Source organism: Mesoplodon densirostris, chromosome 2 (genome assembly GCF_025265405.1).
Source record: "Mesoplodon densirostris isolate mMesDen1 chromosome 2, mMesDen1 primary haplotype, whole genome shotgun sequence".
Taxonomy (NCBI): domain Eukaryota; kingdom Metazoa; phylum Chordata; class Mammalia; order Artiodactyla; family Ziphiidae; genus Mesoplodon; species Mesoplodon densirostris.
In genome coordinates this window covers 180,953,006-180,971,601 of record NC_082662.1, presented here as the reverse complement: position 1 = coordinate 180,971,601, position 18,596 = coordinate 180,953,006, and the positions used below count along the sequence as shown (strand labels likewise).

Sequence of the window (18,596 nt, the reverse complement as noted above, 5' to 3'; positions counted from 1 at the left end):
TAGATGAAAATAATAAAAGTCATTATTAATTTTTGCTCTGGATATTTCTATGTTTAAAGAAGCTCCAGGCCTCTTATTTAAACATGTCAAGTGTTAGTCATTTTGAAAAATACAATCTGAAAAGGAAAAAAATATATAAAAATCAAAATGGTAACTCAGTTTTACAAGCAGGACTTTAGATTTAAATCATTCATCACCACTGAGTGAAAAAATCAATGGAAGGAAGGTTTTTATGACTTTCTATTTTTATAAAACTATAAAAAGTCATAATAAATATTTAGAGGCATGGTGCATTTTCAAAAGAGAAAAGGATTTGAAACAGTAGTAACAAAGAGAATAACTGGGAAGCTTCTGTATCTTACTGTAGTTAAGGCAAATGAATGAGTAGCTATTTACTTTGTTAGTGGAACTAAATGCCATAAACCTAGTATCATCCCCCTCCACGGCAGTCCAAAGGGGAACATCCCGGTATTTATAATCTGCTCTGGAGAGCAAGTCTCTCTGTTAATAGAAGCTGAGTATTAGTCATTGTTGAGGTCTTCACGGTGCTGGGAAAGCTCACCACTCACACTCACAGTCAGACAGCATCAGTAAGAAAGGGGCTAGCTGCTCCCTCCAGAATTCAAGGGTCATGTGTGCCATCCGCATTTCCTCCCCTTGATGTCTTATCAGTCACTGGGTTCTGTTGATTTTGCCTCTAATGTTTCTTGATTCTTGGCCCTTCCCTCCATGTTCACTGCTACAATCATCTCTCACCTGGGCACCCACCTACAGTGGATGCTGAAGTGATCCTTCATCCACTCTTAATACCCTCTTGTCTATCATCTTCAGGGAAAGCGTAGTATCAATTTAGAAACACAAGTATCATCTGCTTGGCTATTTTTATCCAGTCTTAGATATGTTTATTTTCTTTGATGCTGCATGAAGTACACCATCATTTTTAGTTTTGATTGACATCAGCTGAATATTCAGTTATGCCAAGACTGACGTTTACTTTAACTATGACACAGTTTAGTTAACCAGACTTTTATTAAACAATGTTCAGAAATAGTCATATTTGACTTAACCATAATGTTAGACTGTAGACCATTTATCATTCACAGATCATTTTGAGTGCGTATATAGTACAACATAGGTTAATCATTGGTAAAAAGCATTAGTGTTTAATGTTTGAGGACCATATCAAGTGGTTATGAAATAGTCATGTTACGTATTTCGGCACTTCATTTTTAGCCTAGTTGCATATCTTTTTCATTAAATGCAACTTGTTGCAGTTGCTAATCCATTACTAACCTAAATAAATGTAAAGATATGTCTGCAACTACCTGAGCTAATCTCTCTTCTTGTGGTCATTGCATCACTGATCTGGAGGTTTGTTTCTCTTTAACAGATTACTCATTTCCTCTGTGTCCTCTTACTTATTCTAGTATCAGTCACATTTCAACAGCTGTGGAAAAACCTTCCTCCATCAAGACCACCAAACATTTATTAGGCTTCTATGTGCAGTCTTGCCCATAAAGTACCTAAGGTCTTCTACTATTTTTACTTAATAATTTACTGACACAATGTATTGACCCCAGATGCCTTATTTTATGGATAATCACCCAGGACCCCATAACACTTGGAGTCTGTCTGTCTCCAAGCGAGTTCCTGAGCCTGACCATTTGCTCAGGAGTTTTGGGAGATATTCTTTATGAATATTAATTCTAATGGCTCTTTACTATTTCTATTAGGATGTCAGAATTTCAAGTGGCAGGATGGATTATTAAGAGTGTGGATTTTGGATCCAGAATGCCAACATTCAAATCCTTATTTGGTCACTTTTCAATGACTGCGGGGCCTGAGCAAGGCGCTTCACCCCGCTGTGACTCCCATTTCTCATTGGTAAAAAAGGCGGGCAGTAAGCAGTTCCTAACTCACAGATTTGTTGTGGTTGTTAAATGTGTTAATAGTAATGTGTTTAGAAGAGTGCTTGGCCTCTATAAAACACAATGTGTTAACTATTTTTATTGTTATTATTGTCACTTTTATTCTTTCAGTACCTCCACTGTAATTCTAAATGCAAGTAGGCAAACAGACTTCTAAGACACAGATAGTTTTTAATCTAGTATGTGTTCATTTTCTTTAACTTTATAGGAGACTGTAAGGCAGGAGATACAGCAAGAATATCATCATTTCAGTGGGAGTCCCAGCAGCTCCCCAAGTACACAGTTACTTTTGTCTCCAACCCATATGAGGTATGCACAGCTGCCATGTTCAAGAGCTTTATGATAGAAATGGTATCCTCTACAATACCATCCTGTTCATGCAGGCCTGAGGCCTGGATGCCAGTTCATTCTTTCCCCAATGCAGCGGCAGTTTCACTTGATAAATGAGGCCAACAAAACATTCTCACTTATTTTAGCTCTATTGTTTCTAAGAAAACAGCACTATAGGAGTCAGAGATCATTCCAGAAAGGCCTTCATCAGCCCCAACCAGCCCAGAAGCTCATGATTTACTCAAAATTTGTTTCATTTTGAAAAGAAATTCTGGTTAATATAGAAAATATGTTCTTGCAGGAAGTAGGGTAGATATTCTTTAGATTTAGTTAAAAACTGAATATTACATATATACAAGTATAGACAAATTCCTTCATTGGCCTTTTTAAGCATTCACTGGAAAGAATGTTCTTCCCAGACCTTTCTCTGCTTCTCCAATTCTTATGGCTCTGTAATGTTCACGAGAAGTACCTAATCAGGCTATCGGTATTGACCTGTGCTAATATATGGATATCTTGGAAGAAGGAAAACTTTAAAATTATATCACCAATCATTCACATCTAATTATGTGTTTTATGATATGGGTATACAAATAGCATTCTTCCAACTAAAGACCAGAGGCTAACTAAATGGCTCATCAGTCAAGGGAGGTTGGATGGGACAGGTCCCAGTTATCTATTGCTGCCTAACAAACTACTCCAAAACTTAGAATTTTGAAACAACTGTCTTATTATATCACATAATTTTGTGCATCAGGAATTTAGAAAAAGCTGGGATGGATAATTCATTTGATCCAAGTGGCAGTGATGGAGGTCAGTGGGGTTATTCAATTGGCAGAGCATCTGAGGACGCTTCCTTAACAAGCCTGGTGTCCTGGCAAGGATGGCTGGAAGGCTATTTGTATTAGGGTATCATTAGAATTTTATAAGATAAAAAAATAAATTATATTTGTATTTATTTTTAGTCAGACTTCTTACATGAACGCTCAGGTCTCCAACAGCAAGTATTCCTGCAAACAATGTGGGAAACCACTTAGTTTTATAACCTAACCTCATAAGACACAAGAATCTCTTCTGCCTCACTCTATTGGTTGAAGCAATCACAAGCCCACCCATGTTTAAGGTGAGAATATACAAACACCCCCTCTTTGAAAAAAATATCAAGGAATTTTTGGCTGTGTTTTAAAATAGTAACATGGGAACTGTAAAGAGATTTCTAGCATACGTAGGACGGTTTAGGGCAGTATACTTGAGTGGGGAGTCCCTCTCCAGGAAAGAGGAAACATAGGGCACAATTTGTTTGCTAAGAAGACCTGAATCTAGGAGATAGAAATGTATGATTGACAAATTGCCCATTCAAACTTCAGCCAGACATAAAACTTACACCCAACAGAAATGTCTGTGAATATTAACAAAACCAAAGCCAAAATCCAGAACTGGATAAATTGCTATGGAATTTTTAAAAGTGGTATGAAAATGATTCAAATAATTGCATATTTTATTATCTCATCCATCTAAAAGGCAGATTAAAATGTGTTAAGCTGCTTATACTGAGATTTTTACAGTTACCTCTCCCCAAATGTATGTGCTTTATCAAATGTAACTTAAACTGGAGCACCAAATGTCCCTTAATGAATCTAGATGTTTGTAGATTAATGCAAGGGCTTTCAAAATCATTTGCTATTTTTCTACAACAAATACATTTTTATTTATGATAATGACAATTCTTTAGTAGGCAAAGCATAAAGCATGGCTTTATAAAGAGACAAAGACTATATCTTAAACACTGAGAGTGGGTTTCAAGAACAGTGAAGGACAAGGACAGATCCCGAAATAGGGGAGATAATACTCTGTGGACTTATCAATTTATCCACAAGTTAATTAAATAGTTTCCTTTCAGTGATACCCACAGCTAATAATATCCACAACAGTAATATAATTTGCAAACTCTCAACATTTTGTAAACCTTTAATGTGAAGAACTAGTAACAGCATAAAATGGTTAGGAAAAAAAAATCACATTGGAATTTTGAATACCCAGTTAATCCAAGTTAATTTATGTTATGGACATCAATATAGATGTATATAAACACATATTGATATACATACACTATGGAATATTTATAATAGAATTTAATTTTTACAAATTTGTAACTGTATATTTGTATACAATTCCATATTTAATCTCACATATATAAGGTTCATAAAAAACTGGGATTTCTTCTCTTTCTCTACTGTATCCCAGTGACAAAAAGAGTATCCAGCACATGCTAGGGCTCAATATGCACTTATTGAATTAAATCTGACTCCCCCACTGTAACAAACTCAGGTCACTAACACTGTCTTGCCCTTTAGGAAAGTCATCATTTTGATCAGTGTGTGTTTGTGTGTGTATATCCACAAAAATATAGCTTTTCTTTTCCCTAGCCACTTTTCACTCCCTTTCATGTGCTGTTCTTTCTTCTTTTGTTAATTTCCAGTAATATAAAAGGAGAATTAATTATCTTTCTGCTATTTTTATTTCAGCAGTCCTTGAAGCTACATAGCTCAACTATATTTTCCATTTTTATTTAGAAAATTGACTAAACCATTTAAATTTACCAGTTTATCCTATTGCATAAATAGGGAACATATGCACTTTTCTCGATGTATAAAAATGAATCAGTTTGGCTTTGCAAGTCATTTTAGGGATGAGGATAGATGTCCTCAGAAGAAGAAACAACCTACAATCACTCAGTCATGAGCTTGATATTCCAAGGCCGTTTTATACATTTGATAAGGCAAGTCTTTACTGAAGAGTTGTGATCTATTCAACACTGCTTTAAACATTATGGCAAATAAAAATATATAATACAACTTCAAAGATGACATTTTCACATACATAATTATTAGAGAATGTTTTAAGACCATATATACAGATGAGACTGCGGGAAAATGGGGAGAATGATGCAGACTAGGAGAATCAGGAAATATTTCAAGGAGGAAAATTCGAGACCTCATCTGGGTAGAAAAGAGGCAGAGACGATAATACACTGATGCTTCAGTTTAAAATCTTATCACAATTATCATTCTCTTTAGGTGCTCAGGATCTTACAGCTTTGATAAATGTTAAAGCGATTACATTTAAAAAGTTTTCTTTCAAAATGAAGTCAGGAAAATCCAGTTATGACTTTATGGTCACCATCTTCTGTGAACAAGCAAATTTCAGGCCTCTCTGGTTGCCTATCTTCAGGCATCTTCTAAGTGTCCTTTAGAGCCCTATTACGCTTCACCCTATTGCTACTGATTTCTCCCGAACCCATTCCTCTGGGCCAATTGTTGTCCATGTTTCTTGCTAAAAGACTCCCTAGCTCCCTTACAGAATATCCACTTACTTCTTATGTAATCCTCAAACAGATGATTTCTAAATATCAGGAGGTAAGAGAAGATGGACCAGAATTACCCTCACTCTTACCACCACTTGCAGACCATGGAAATTTTGGAAAAACCACCACTACTCTTTTTGCTGACATCATCTAGCTATGTGTCCCCTCCCCTCACAATCTCATACAGTCTATGAGAACCTTGGCCCTAACTAAGTCTTTTTCTCCACCTGAATTCACAACAGCATCTCATTATTCATGCTAAAAAGATAAAAGCAAAGCATACCAACCTCCCACTGGTTTGCCTTCCATTCCTAGTTGACCACTGTTTACGTAACACACAACCTTGTGTTACTGTTTTAAATTCTGTATTCCATTTGTTTTCAGCACAATTGCATTCCCTTTCCACTTCTTTACTCCTTCATACCTAAATGTAATATACACGTCCTACTACAAATGCTTAAAATGTTTCCCTCCTACCTAACTTTGAATCAAACTCCTATTCAAACATTAAAATAGCATGAACATCCACTACTCTGTAAATTCTTTGACATTCTTGACTTGTTTAGAATTCGTGACTTTCTTCTCTGTAATCATGTAGAATTTGGTTATGTCGGGGAGAAAAAATTTTCCTCTACCCTTTTAGGTCCCATTGGTTGGTCTGTTAATTAAATTGACATAAGGCAGACTAACAGGAGAAAAAAAATAATGTACGTATGGGAGCCCTATGAGCTCAACGAGAGGCTGCCCAAGAGTCAGGCAATTGAAGCTTCTATGCCTTTCTGAGCTAAAAAGAAAAGAGTGGGGATTTGGGGCTTTGGAGGGAATGAAGACGATTCACAGGAAGATGGGAAGAGAGAAAGTTTGGCAAACAAATGCTTGTGCCAAGCAGAGACAATGGGACACAGAGAGGTCTCTGAACAAACAGGCACTGCCAAGCCCTGTCCTGCCCCACCAACCACACCTACCGCTATTCCTTACAGTTCTCTCCAGTGGTAGCTCTCTTTCTGGACGAGGCTCTCTATCTAGATTTTTTTAGGCAGTTGAAGGGGAGGTACAAAGCTCTTCCTGAGTCTTGGCTTCCACTGTTGTCGGCTCCACAGAGTCCACATGCCAAAGTGGCACATGCTGGGGCAGCTCCTTCTGAACACGTTCAATCACATGTATACTCATTTATTTGCTTGGGCTGCTCCCTCCGTCGTTAGGTGAACTTGACATGCCACTTGGGCCTTATATATCTTTCAATGTCCCTAGTAAATAGTAGTAACTCAAAATGTTTCCTGAAAGTTTGATTGTATATTATATATACTGAATTTTTTTTGTTTCTATGCGACATTGTCACTGGTGAAAACATGTAGTTATATCAGTTGATATGGCCTGATAATAATACTCTTATACCTATTGTAATATCTGTAGTCCCACTAGGTACCAGTGTAGGTTTCCTTCAAAGATAAACAATGCATGGGAATAAAATTCTATGCTCCCCTGTTTAATACCCTTTTTAGGGAATATTAAAATCATCTCTTTTATTTAAAATCCCCTACCCCAGCTGTCAGAGGAATAGAGAACAAAAATTCCATCAATGTTATAATTAACGCAGTTTGGTCTTTCTTTACTTTTCCCTTTCCATGGAGAGGAATCTGCCTCTATATCCCAAACAGATGTTTTACTCAGGCTTTGTGAAACCACATTTCTGTAACTCTCCTCCTGGGCCCTATTCCCTAATGTCTGAGGCAAAATAATTTTCCAGGTTGCTAAGCAAGACTATTAAAAGGTTGAGGATTAATAATAATTCTCATAATTTTATTTTGTCTCTATTTCCCCCTTCCATCACTTTTATTTTCCATTTCTAAAATTTCAAATTTCTCATAGATGGATATACATATATATGTGAGATATATATATATATATATACATATATATATATATATATATATATATATCTCACAGATAAAGGAACACCATAGTTTTTAAAGATAACATGCTAAAAATTTCAAATTTCTTAATACATGCATTTAACACTGTATAGGAAAAGGAGCTAATGAATATTACTGTATTTTCCAAGAAACTATGCAAAGATTGCCTAACACCAGGATTTGACCATAGAAATCTATTGTGTCACATTAAATCTATGACTCTGTATAAGCACCACATTTTCTCCTTCTTACGTCTAGTTTCTTTAATACAAAATACCAATCTGTGGGGGAGATGTACACTTTTTTCTATACACTGAATATTTTATATTTCTTAATTTATGTGATTAGAAGAAACTGTTTCCTGCCTAGCTACTTTTTTAATCTTATTGACTTGCCTCTTTTCTGATACATGGGCAAGTCAAGGAAATTAAATTGCCAAATTTTGTTTTTATTTCTGTTTGGTGACATTTAAACTTCCTCCAATGATACATTGTACAGATTTTCTACTCAGGTAGAAGTCAAGGCCTATTAATCAGTATTCTGTGTTATTTTTGCAGAGATCATCTGCTTATGAAGACTCATTAAAGCATGAGTCAGATATGTTCTAGGGTATATTTTAAGTTAATTATGTTCCAAAGTCTTACCTTTGCTGCTTTAGGCATAAATTAAAAGAGTCTAGGGGCTTCCCTGGTGGCGCAATGGTTGAGAGTCCGCCTGCCGATGCAGGGGACATGGGTTCGTGCCGTGGTCCGGGAGGATCCCACATGCCGCGGAGCGGCTGGGCCCCTGTGAGCCATGGCCGCTGAGCCTGCGCATCCGGAGCCTGTGCTCCACAATGGGAGAGGCCACAACAGTGAGAGGCCCACGTACCGCAGAAAAAAAAAAAAAAGAAAAAGAGTCTAAAGTAGTTTTTGAAAAAGTTTTTCAGCAAAGTGTTTTAAAATTAATTTAAAAAGATATTTCTAGAGGGAAATGCATCCGTTTGGAGATCTGACTATAAAAGAGAAATACTACATCTTGCAAACTCTCTATCCAAGAAAAAATAACCATGATTTTATTATGGCAAGGGGTACATTTCAAGGTCACTGCCTTGCTTTGCTTCTAAAGTTTGTTTAGCAGCTAGGAGAAAACACAAAGACTCAAATTCTGGCTTCTTTTAAGTGACATTTGGTATAAAAAGTATTTGATCAGAGAGTGAAGTACAGACTACAAGGAAGCCATGCAATCTGAATCTGTAATGATTTACAACAAAACATTCTACTGTACTGTAAATAATATTATGTGTGCAGTCTTTTCATTTTAATGTCAGAGACCATATTTTCTATTTAAGAACGAATAGGCAGTTAAATGCCAAGTCTACATTAAAAATCAAACTTCTTTTTCTATTTAGGAAACCCAAAGATTCGTTTTCCTAGAGTCTACTGAGTCCCTAACCCCAGAGAGTGAAGATCAGGACATCCAATGGGTTAATCTTGAGTCAGATGATTGGAGAGGCTTTTATCTCAATACTACTTTTAATTTAAATGCACTCGGATATCATATCAAATTAAATGAATTCATTAACACTAAAATAGGGCATTTTAGCAATTCACCAACCCAAATAAGGACATGTTCTAAGCCCTTGGTAAAGTCTCTCAGAAGAGAAGAAACTAATTAAATTAATACCACACGCTCTCCTGATACAGTGGCAAGAAGAGCTTTCTTGGTGGTGTGACTTTATAGATTGTTTTAGTAAAAAAAAAAAAAAAATCTTCCTTTTCTCCAACACCGGCTCCAAACCATCATGATATCCAAAATCTCCATAGAAAACTCTTAGGGTTTAGGAGTTTAAAGACCTCCCATGAGATGTAAATTTAGTTAATTGAACTGAGATCCAGTTCCTTGGCTGGCCATCAAGTAATCTTAGGAAAGGCACTCAGAGCCTCATCATCCTCCCGTATATCATGTGATCGTATTAATGGTACCTAAGAACATGTTAGCTGTTTAGCTTTAAAATTCTGCGAGTCTGTGCTAAATCTGGGACTATTAGCTAACACATCAAGATGCCTCAGTCATTAGCATCATGGCTGAAACTGATTAGATTGGCTGAAGTTAGTTGCCTATCGAGGTAGTAGGGGAAAGCATTAGTGACATGATATTACAAAAAATATTTAGCATCACAAAAGAAAAGCATGCTTTTCAGTTTGGGTCACAAAATGATTTAGAAGACTTAGAACCTTGTCATTTTATTGAGTTGTATACCTTAGAAATCTCTCTCTCTTTCTCTCTAAATATATTTTGATGTGATGATGCGAACAGTATTTATTCAGTTTTTCCTATAAGGCATAGACTGGATCAAAGTAAGTGTCCTTTCAATGAATGTATAATGGGATCAACCGGTCAATTAATATGAAAACTTGGATGAACAGATAGGTCTGAACGAGGAGCCTAACAGACAAAGTTGCTGGACATTTAACGACTCAGTCCTTGAAATAATAAAACTTTCAAGCAAGAAGCTTGCAGAATTATACGGCAATTTCAAAAGAGAGAAATAATTCAGAAGAACATCTGGTATTGGTTGTAAGTTAGAGAGCAAGTGAATTATAGAATTCTCTAAAAATGAATGACAATAAATAGTAAGAAAGACTGACAGCTAAACTAGCACTAACTAAAAGTGTGATAAGCTAGGATTCCACACCTACACACACACTCCCTTTTATGCTGTGTATCTTCCTCAATCTGGAGTCCTCTATAGTTTGCCAGGTGTCCAGCTCATGTCATATATGCCAAAGTCCTGTCTATTAAAAATATTTAATGACATGTTTTTAATGCTTCAAGGGACATGGGAACCTCTCAAAGACTTAAGAATATTCAACCCTGGAATAATGTCTCTAATTTTAGGGCCTGCAGAGCACCCACTGATGGAGTTATTTGGTGCAGGGAACCCTTCGATGACCTTGAAAACCACCATAATTGTACCCTTGCTTGGGCTGTTCTCAGTTTGAGTGGTGCACGTGAATACTGGAGGCTCCTGAGTACCTGACAGGCAATATCATACATTTGTTTGTTTCACCAACAGAACATAGCATATAGTAGCAACTCAATTTTCTACTGATTCCTTTCAGCTTACCTCTCTAGTGCCCATGGAGCAGTGTGGCCGAGAGATCAGCAGTCAGTGACTGATAAAGGGCTATAGGTTCTTTTTCATGTTTAGTTACTAACTTTGAGGCCCTAGGCCTTCACTTAACCTATTACTTTTCTTTACTGAAAGTGTTTATTTATCAGAGTATTATAAGGAACAAATAAGAAAATGCATAGCGAAATTATTTCACAAATATAAAGATCTAGATCTTTATATTTAGCTTGAGTTAAAATATGCCTGAATAATAATTACACTTGAACAAAATTAAATTCTAGAGTAGTATCATCAGAGCATTTTCTGTAATACTGCTGCATGTAGCTTAAACCAAAACAGAAACTGTATACCCATCACAGGAGCTAAGAGAGAAGACCAGTAGGATGGAAAGAAAAGGGAAAGAGACAAAGTATGAGAAAAAACACTGACTAAGATAGCAGGGGAAGAAAAGGAAGAGTAAGGACAAGGGGAAGCAAAAAAAGGAGGGCATCTATATGGAATAGTGGAAGAATATCTATTATAATAATAGGCTTCTTCCTCTAGGGATGTTTAAACTTTCCTTGCGTAGCTGAGACCAGGACCACAGAAGATTAATAAAGCGTAATGGTTACACAGAGGCTTCTATCACTTAAATATACTGCTTAAAAGAGAAAGATTTTTCCTTTCTTCTTGCAAAATGTAGAAATTCACTTATTTTACTTGAGTCCACAGCAACGTTTTACTGAAAATGCCTTAGCAATATATAGAAACAATCCAGTCAGCAATTTTTTAACATGTAACTGATTCTGAGAAATAATGAAAGACAAATGTTAAAAGCTTTACCAGTTTGCCTGTGGTGCTAAGCAGTATTTAATATTTGATTAAAATGGAAATAGGAAAACCATTTCAAAGGTGTTTTCATCAACATTTGTGTGCAAAAAAATCACTGTTATAATATATTGTGAAATTATATTGTACAGTGATTACAGCAGAATAGCATAGTGGTTGGAACACAATTTTTGGAGCCAGACAACATATTTTTTCAACAGAGTGATTTGTTCATTGTGAAATCTTGGGCAAATGCTTAACCTTATTTTTCCTTAGGTTCCTCATTTTTAACATGAAGGTTATAATAGTGGTATTGTAAAATTTGTATTAGGAATCAATTCATACAAATTATTTAGAACAAGTAAGTACGAGTTTTTGTTAAGTGTGAGTTTTTGTTTTAAACTTATTTTTAAGGGAGAATATGCAAGAGTAAGTTAAGTTTGAATTTTATTTTATTTTGATACTTCAAGTGTCCTTTATTTGTAAATGACTCCCTCCTAAATAAAATTTAAAAGTCTAGAATATAAGAAACTAATTACTTAGGGTGGAAGACACACCATAACAAAAAAAAGAAAGAAAAAACCTAATTATTTTTCAAGTACATCATATCTGCAGTAAAGAAAGATATTAAAAGAAATGATAATATTGTTACTTCGTTTCTTTATTAATATTTTTATTCATGGGCATTTAAAGATTAAGCAAGTTTCTTAAGCTGTGTCTTTATCAGCTGCATGTTTGCAGCTTCTTCCTCATCAAGTAACTTGAATTAGTACATAGAACTATCAAATTCCTTGACTTCTTTAATTTACTTCTCATTTCGTGTTGAAGTGTAATTACCCAATTTTCTTTTAAAATTTTCAGTTCTAATTAGCATATCAAAGTCTTTGGCATCTCATCAGATGTTACTTTACAAGTATTTTAATATATAAATATTGCAATTTTATAAAAAGATACCCTTAAAGAGTATCTTTCCATACTATTTTGGGTATACTAATGGCTAAACTAATGAGAAAAATGTAATGTAAGTGCTCAGGATAAACCCTTTTATAGACTACTTAAAAATAATCAACAGTACGAAAATTCAAAATAGTTGAAAAAATAAATTTGAAACAAATGCAAAATGCAAAACTTTCTCTTAATAAGGTATCAAAGACACAAGCAGGCAAAGCAGGTAAAATCGTTGTTTACCGTGTACATCTTCCCAACGATTAAATCATGAGGTAGCAATATTCTTACAGGTTCGTTAAGGATTACAGGTTAAAGAAACACTGATTACAGATATATATGCAAAACATAATTAATTTCTGAAATGAGATCTCTTTACTGATGAAACAAAAGCTGCTGATTTCCTTCTCTTTTTAATCATTTGTTTTGATCTTGTGCTATGTAAAGGAAGAAAAATAAATTTCCCTCTACCCTTCTAGATTTTTGGCTGAGACACTCCCTGTAATAAAGACCAATCAACAGGAGAAAGACAAGTTTAATAACATGTATACCTACTGTATACACGGAAGATTCCCAGAAAAACTGAGTAACTCTCCAAAATGGCCCAAGCCATCACCTTAAATACTATCTCCAGCTAAAAACAACAGAAGATGTTGGGGGTGGAGAGTGCCAGTTATGGAGGGTTATTAAGAAAAGCACACTAAATGAAGCTAAGGTTGTTATGCAGACTTAAGTCTTCTTCATTGATAAAGAGTTTCTAGATTTAGAATCATCCTCTTTTCCTGGTGCAGAGATACTCTTACAGAGGTTTCCTCTATAAATGTAAATCTCTCTTACAAAAGGGTAACTTCTACTACTCATTTTTAGAGCGTCTCCTATGTCTGCTGTTTCTTAAAAAAATAATTCAAAATAATCCTCATGCCCAAGAGGCATATTTTGGGATGACGTATTCTGCTCTCCTTCAGCTGCTACTGACTTTTCAATTATTCTATAATACTACTAACCTTTCATCAAAATAAAACTAAATAAAAGTACTTTTCAAATAAAGCCTTTAGGAAACATATCTGAATAATGTGGAAGAGAAGCCAAGCAAACTAAACGTTATTTAAAGGTGATTTTCTTTTTCACCCCTTCTTACTTCCTCAGCACCCAACTAAATTCGTCTAAATGTCAAATTCAGATCTCATGGAATACAGAGCATAAGGAAAGGATACAGGGCTATTGACCTGAAGTAAATAGACTGCCAGATATTTCTCCAGCAAAGATAGGTGAAAATTTGAGATCAGCAGAGAATTGCAATTAGACGTCTGCCACATTGGCAAGCCACATGCAAGTCCCCCCAAGGCACGGGAAGGAGAACACTTTTATAGAGGGGAAAAGGAAGCTGGGAGAGCTGTGGTAAACAAAGAGTCTATGGCTTTTCATTGGCTGAGTCCTTGTTGGGAAAGAATAGGCGTCTTTCTTCTTTCTGCTGGGCTCTGCTATGTTGCAGGGCCTGACAGCTCCCCTCTTCTGATCTCCAGACTCTATTTAATTAAGGTTTCTGTTATTAATTTTTTACAGGGCTTAAATTCAGTTTTGTGAAAGTATGCTTACCCAGCAACTGGTATTAAATACTTCAAACAGACAGTGGAAATTCCCCTACTGATTCTCCTAATATTACAACTATCCCAAAGTCATTAGAATGCATATTCTACTGCCCTCACCCTGCTTTTGAACCCTTAACGGACTACCATCAGCATACATTATTCTGGTCTCAACGTAGAACATATTTCTTACCTTTTGTTAAACATCAGAAAGTTATCTGCTGAGCAATGATGGACATTCTTTCTTCCACAGAATCTACAAATAAAAGTTAAAAGATTTTAAGACTCTAAATTATACAGAATACTTCATAATGAGTTTACCATTGCCATACCAATGCATTTGTTTATTTCAACATATATAAATAAGGTTATTGAGAAAACAGAAAAGTATATTGATTCAATCATATGACTGTATTTTCATCAATATCTTTTCTAATTTCTAACATCTCTGAGTAAGATTGTCAGGGTATACTCTACCTAATGGTACCTGGCTGACGGGGCCAGGAGCAAGAACTATAATGTAGCTGTTGCCTTCCTGGCCAAACATGTGTTCTGTGTGATATGGCTATCTCTGCCCAGAGGGAAAACACCTTGTTTTTTTTTTTTCCTTGATATACCCAAAAGGGGTGTCGTTTGAAATTCTTCAAAGGAAGGTTAATTTTCGTTCTTTAATTTGTATGTCAGTACCAACTGTGCTCTAAGAGACACTGCAAAATAGACCAGAAAAAGAGTGAATTTCTCTTTTATGAGCAGTATTTACATATCTGTTAAAAGAGTAAAGAGATGACATGAATTCATTAATGAATGAAATGCAGTTGACCTTTAAACAATGAGGGGTTGGGGGTGCTGACCCCCTCCCCCATTTGAAAGTTTTCCTACTGCCATCTCTGACTCAAAAAACAAAGGAAATGATAAATGATTCACCAAAGGGCAGGAAGCTGACACAGCTTGTATAGACTCAGGACTCAAACTCTAGTTCTTTTGATTCCACACATTGTGATTTCTAATCCAACACAAATTTTTCTTAGTTAATTTAAAGATCTGTAAAATGAAAATACAAGTACGATACTTACTGAAATAAATCTGCATATAAGTGTACCCGAGCAGTTCACGCTCGTGTTGTTCAAGGGTCAAATGTATTACTTTTAATCTCATAAGAGTAAATGAATGAAGGCATATTGAATAGAAATATTACCCTCCAAACCAGGTTTCTTAACCTAGCTCTGAACATCTTTGGCAAAATGATTTCTAACAGGACTATAATAATATACTCCTCATTTCATTGAAATACTTTGTTTTGTTGCTTTTATAATTTTTTAATTACTTGCAACAGTTGCATAGAATATTTGCATAGAATTTTATAGAATAAATTAAGTTGTTTCTTTTTTGGCTAATAACAACTTTGCTGAAATAAACTTGTTTTATATATTTCTTTGCATATATGAAAATAGGACATTCCCAGCTATGGAACTGATAGGGCAGGAAATATATGAAAATTTATCTTTCACACATTTTAATTATTCTGATAATTTTTTACAAAGGTTGAACTACACATTATTAATATTTTTAAATGTTTGCAAAATTGTATAATGCTATTTTGACTTGCATTCACTTAATTACGTATGAATTTATGCATCATTATGTTAATTTGTGTGTAAACTGCTTATTCATTTCTATGCTTATTAGATTATTCATATTTTCCAAATATATTTATAAATGTCCCTTCCCCTAATCCTAGGAATGCTGTAGGAAAAATAGGAAGTGTGTTGGAACTCAGAACTTTGTTTAGCAACTAACAAAACACCCTTAGCCCTGAGATCCACCCATTCTTTCTTCTAAGAGTTACACACAGCACACAAGCACCCCATATACCATTTTTATAATCACGTTTTTTTTCTCTCCTGTAGTAGTTCTATTTATGTTCTTGATATGAATACTTTTTTGTTGTTGTTATATGTATTGCAGGTGTATTTTCCCAATCTGTGGTTTGTCCTTTAGCTTTGTATATGGGGGCTTCCAAAATTAAATTTCTAAGCTTTTCCATGCTACCCAGAGAGAGATCCATTCAGCATTTTTCTGGGTTCCCAGCATAACTTAAAGGGAAACTTTCACAAAGTCCAGAGCTTTTAATGTCCTACAAATGAAAGACGATGTCCTCAAATTCCTTGCAGCAGAAACCCACTTAGGTGGCACCAACCTTGACTTCCAAATCGGACAGCTATCTAAGAAGGAAAAGTGATGGCATTACCTCTAAATCTGAAGAGAACCCGGGAGAAGCTTCTGCTGTCGGCTTCTGCCATCACTGCCATTGAAAACCTGGCTGATGTCAGCATCATAACCTCCAGGAAGACCAGCCAGAGAGCTGTGCCGAAGTTTGCTGCTGCCATGGGCGCCACTCTTACTGCTGGTCACCTCGCTCCTGGAGCCTCACTCACCGGAGCCCGGCAGGCTTCCGGGAGCCGCGACTCGTGGTGGTTCCCGACACCAGGCCTGACCACCGGCGTGAGAGGCATCTTCTGTGAACCTGCCTACCACTGCTCCGTGTAACACAAACCAGTCTCTGTGCTGTGTATACACCGCCATCTGGGCAACAAGCGGGAGCTCGCTCGGCGGGTCTGACAGGATTGACGGACGCTGACCGGGAAGTTCTGCGCATGCGCGGTTCTCTCTCCCGTGAGCGCCTGCGGGAGTCCCGCCTACTCTCGGCTTGTGGGAAGATTCTCCACAGGTGGTAAAGGAAGGGCAGGCCTCAGCTGAGAAGGCTGTAACCAAGGAGGAATTCAGGGTGAACGGACCGCTCCAGCTCCTGAATTTACTGCTGCTCAACCCGAGGTGGCAGCCTGGTCTGAAGGCGGCAAGTACCCTCTGTGCCTGCCCAGCAGTTCCCCTCTGAGAACCTCAGTGCACCGCGGTCACTGAAGATGCCGCTGAAAATGGGCTGCAGCTGCCACTGCTCAGGCCACGCAATGTGAGGAGCAACGCTGAGTGGTCTTCAGCTGTTCTTCTGGAGACTCTAACCCAGAAAATGGAAATAAAAGTGATGGAAAATAAATAGCCTCTAAAACAATTTCTAAATTATGCAGTGAATTCAACTACGTTAGAAACCAGCTTGGGTCACCAGTTGGCAGTAAGCTTCCACTTTTCATTTGCAGGTAATACATAAAGGCATTCATGATAATGTCCATTTCATAAAAGAAATTCAACATTTATACAAATAATTTGCTAATTCTTATGATCTTAGCTACTTTTTAGTTTGTTTTTTCCACGTTTAAAGAAAGCGATATATCTTACTCGTATTTCACACATGATATCTTGCTGCTCTATTTTTTAAAAAATGAACTCTAGGGGCCTCCCTGGTGGCGCAGTGGTTGAGAGTCCGCCTGCCGATGCAGGGGACACGGGTTCGTGCCCCGGTCCGGGAAGATCCCACATGCCGCGGAGCGGCTGGGCCCGTGAGCCATGGCCGCTGAGCCTGTGCGTCCGGAGCCTGTGCTCCACAATGGGAGTGGCCACAACAGTGAGAGGCCCGTGTACCGCAAAAAAAAAAAAAAAAAAAAAAAATGAACTCTATAAAATATAAAGACCTAAGTAGCTAGAGGTATATCTCTTATTAATATGTAAATTGTAAAAGTTTTCTATTTTTTGGTTTCTTTCCACAATATTTCATATGGAAATAGTAGCAAAAGAAATTCTTTTTCTTGTGACTTTGTTGTACCTCTTAAAAGAAATACTCTCTGAATTATTTGCTTTTTTTCTCTATTCACAGATTGATGGGCTATCTTCTGAAGCATGTACTCAAGGCTGTATTTTTACTTGGGTTTTGCATACTGAGCATATATCTTCTGGTAAGTTGCACCTTTTGTTCTTTTTTTATGGCTTTTATGCATTGTTATTCCATTAGTACAAGGTTAGCTATTGCTACAAATGTCCCACAGAGAGAAAATTTCAGTGACTTTCTTGACAATGCTGAAAAGTCTTTGTTTAGCATTCACTCTGCCTTCTAATTCTGTGCTGTTAATGTCACTTTCTGTGTTCCAGTTTAATTCAGGTTGAGTTATTCTTATTCTTTCAGTCTCTAATCGCTAGCTCTTATATCTTTCAATTATACAAATCTGAGCACAGCTTTGGTCTGGATTCACACAAGCTTGATCTGTCACTTGAGTTCAGGTCTAAAGTAGTTTTTGATGTTTGCTACAACCATCACCTCATTGTCAGCCCCAGATAAAGTTGTCAGAAATTTACTGCATAATTTGGTAGGGTTTTACTGAGAATAAAATGAATTTCATTTGGAATAGACTTAGGGAAAAACATGCCATTAAAAAAATTAATTTGACAGAAAGTAGAAGTATTAAAATAAGTCTACATATTAATAAAATTATTTAAATATAATGAGTATTTATTGGTACACTAATTTGATATTTGTAAAAAAATGCACTTCAAGGCTTCTATAATTTCCTAAAGTGAGTAATAATAAAAAAAATCGAACAAAACTTCCTCAAAACAAATGCAGTGCAAATAAAGATGATTTATAAACCAATTTTTCTGATTATTAATTAAACTTTGATATAACTATTAGTCTTTGATTTATATTACCATATTTATTTGAAA

General features: G+C 36.2%; 1 pseudogene; it reads left to right on the top strand.

Moving 5' to 3' along the window:
• Positions 1–1,734: 1,734 nt before the first annotated feature.
• On the top strand, positions 1,735–16,960 carry LOC132476741 (small ribosomal subunit protein uS2-like; annotated as a pseudogene).
• The last annotated feature ends 1,636 nt before the right edge of the window (positions 16,961–18,596 follow it).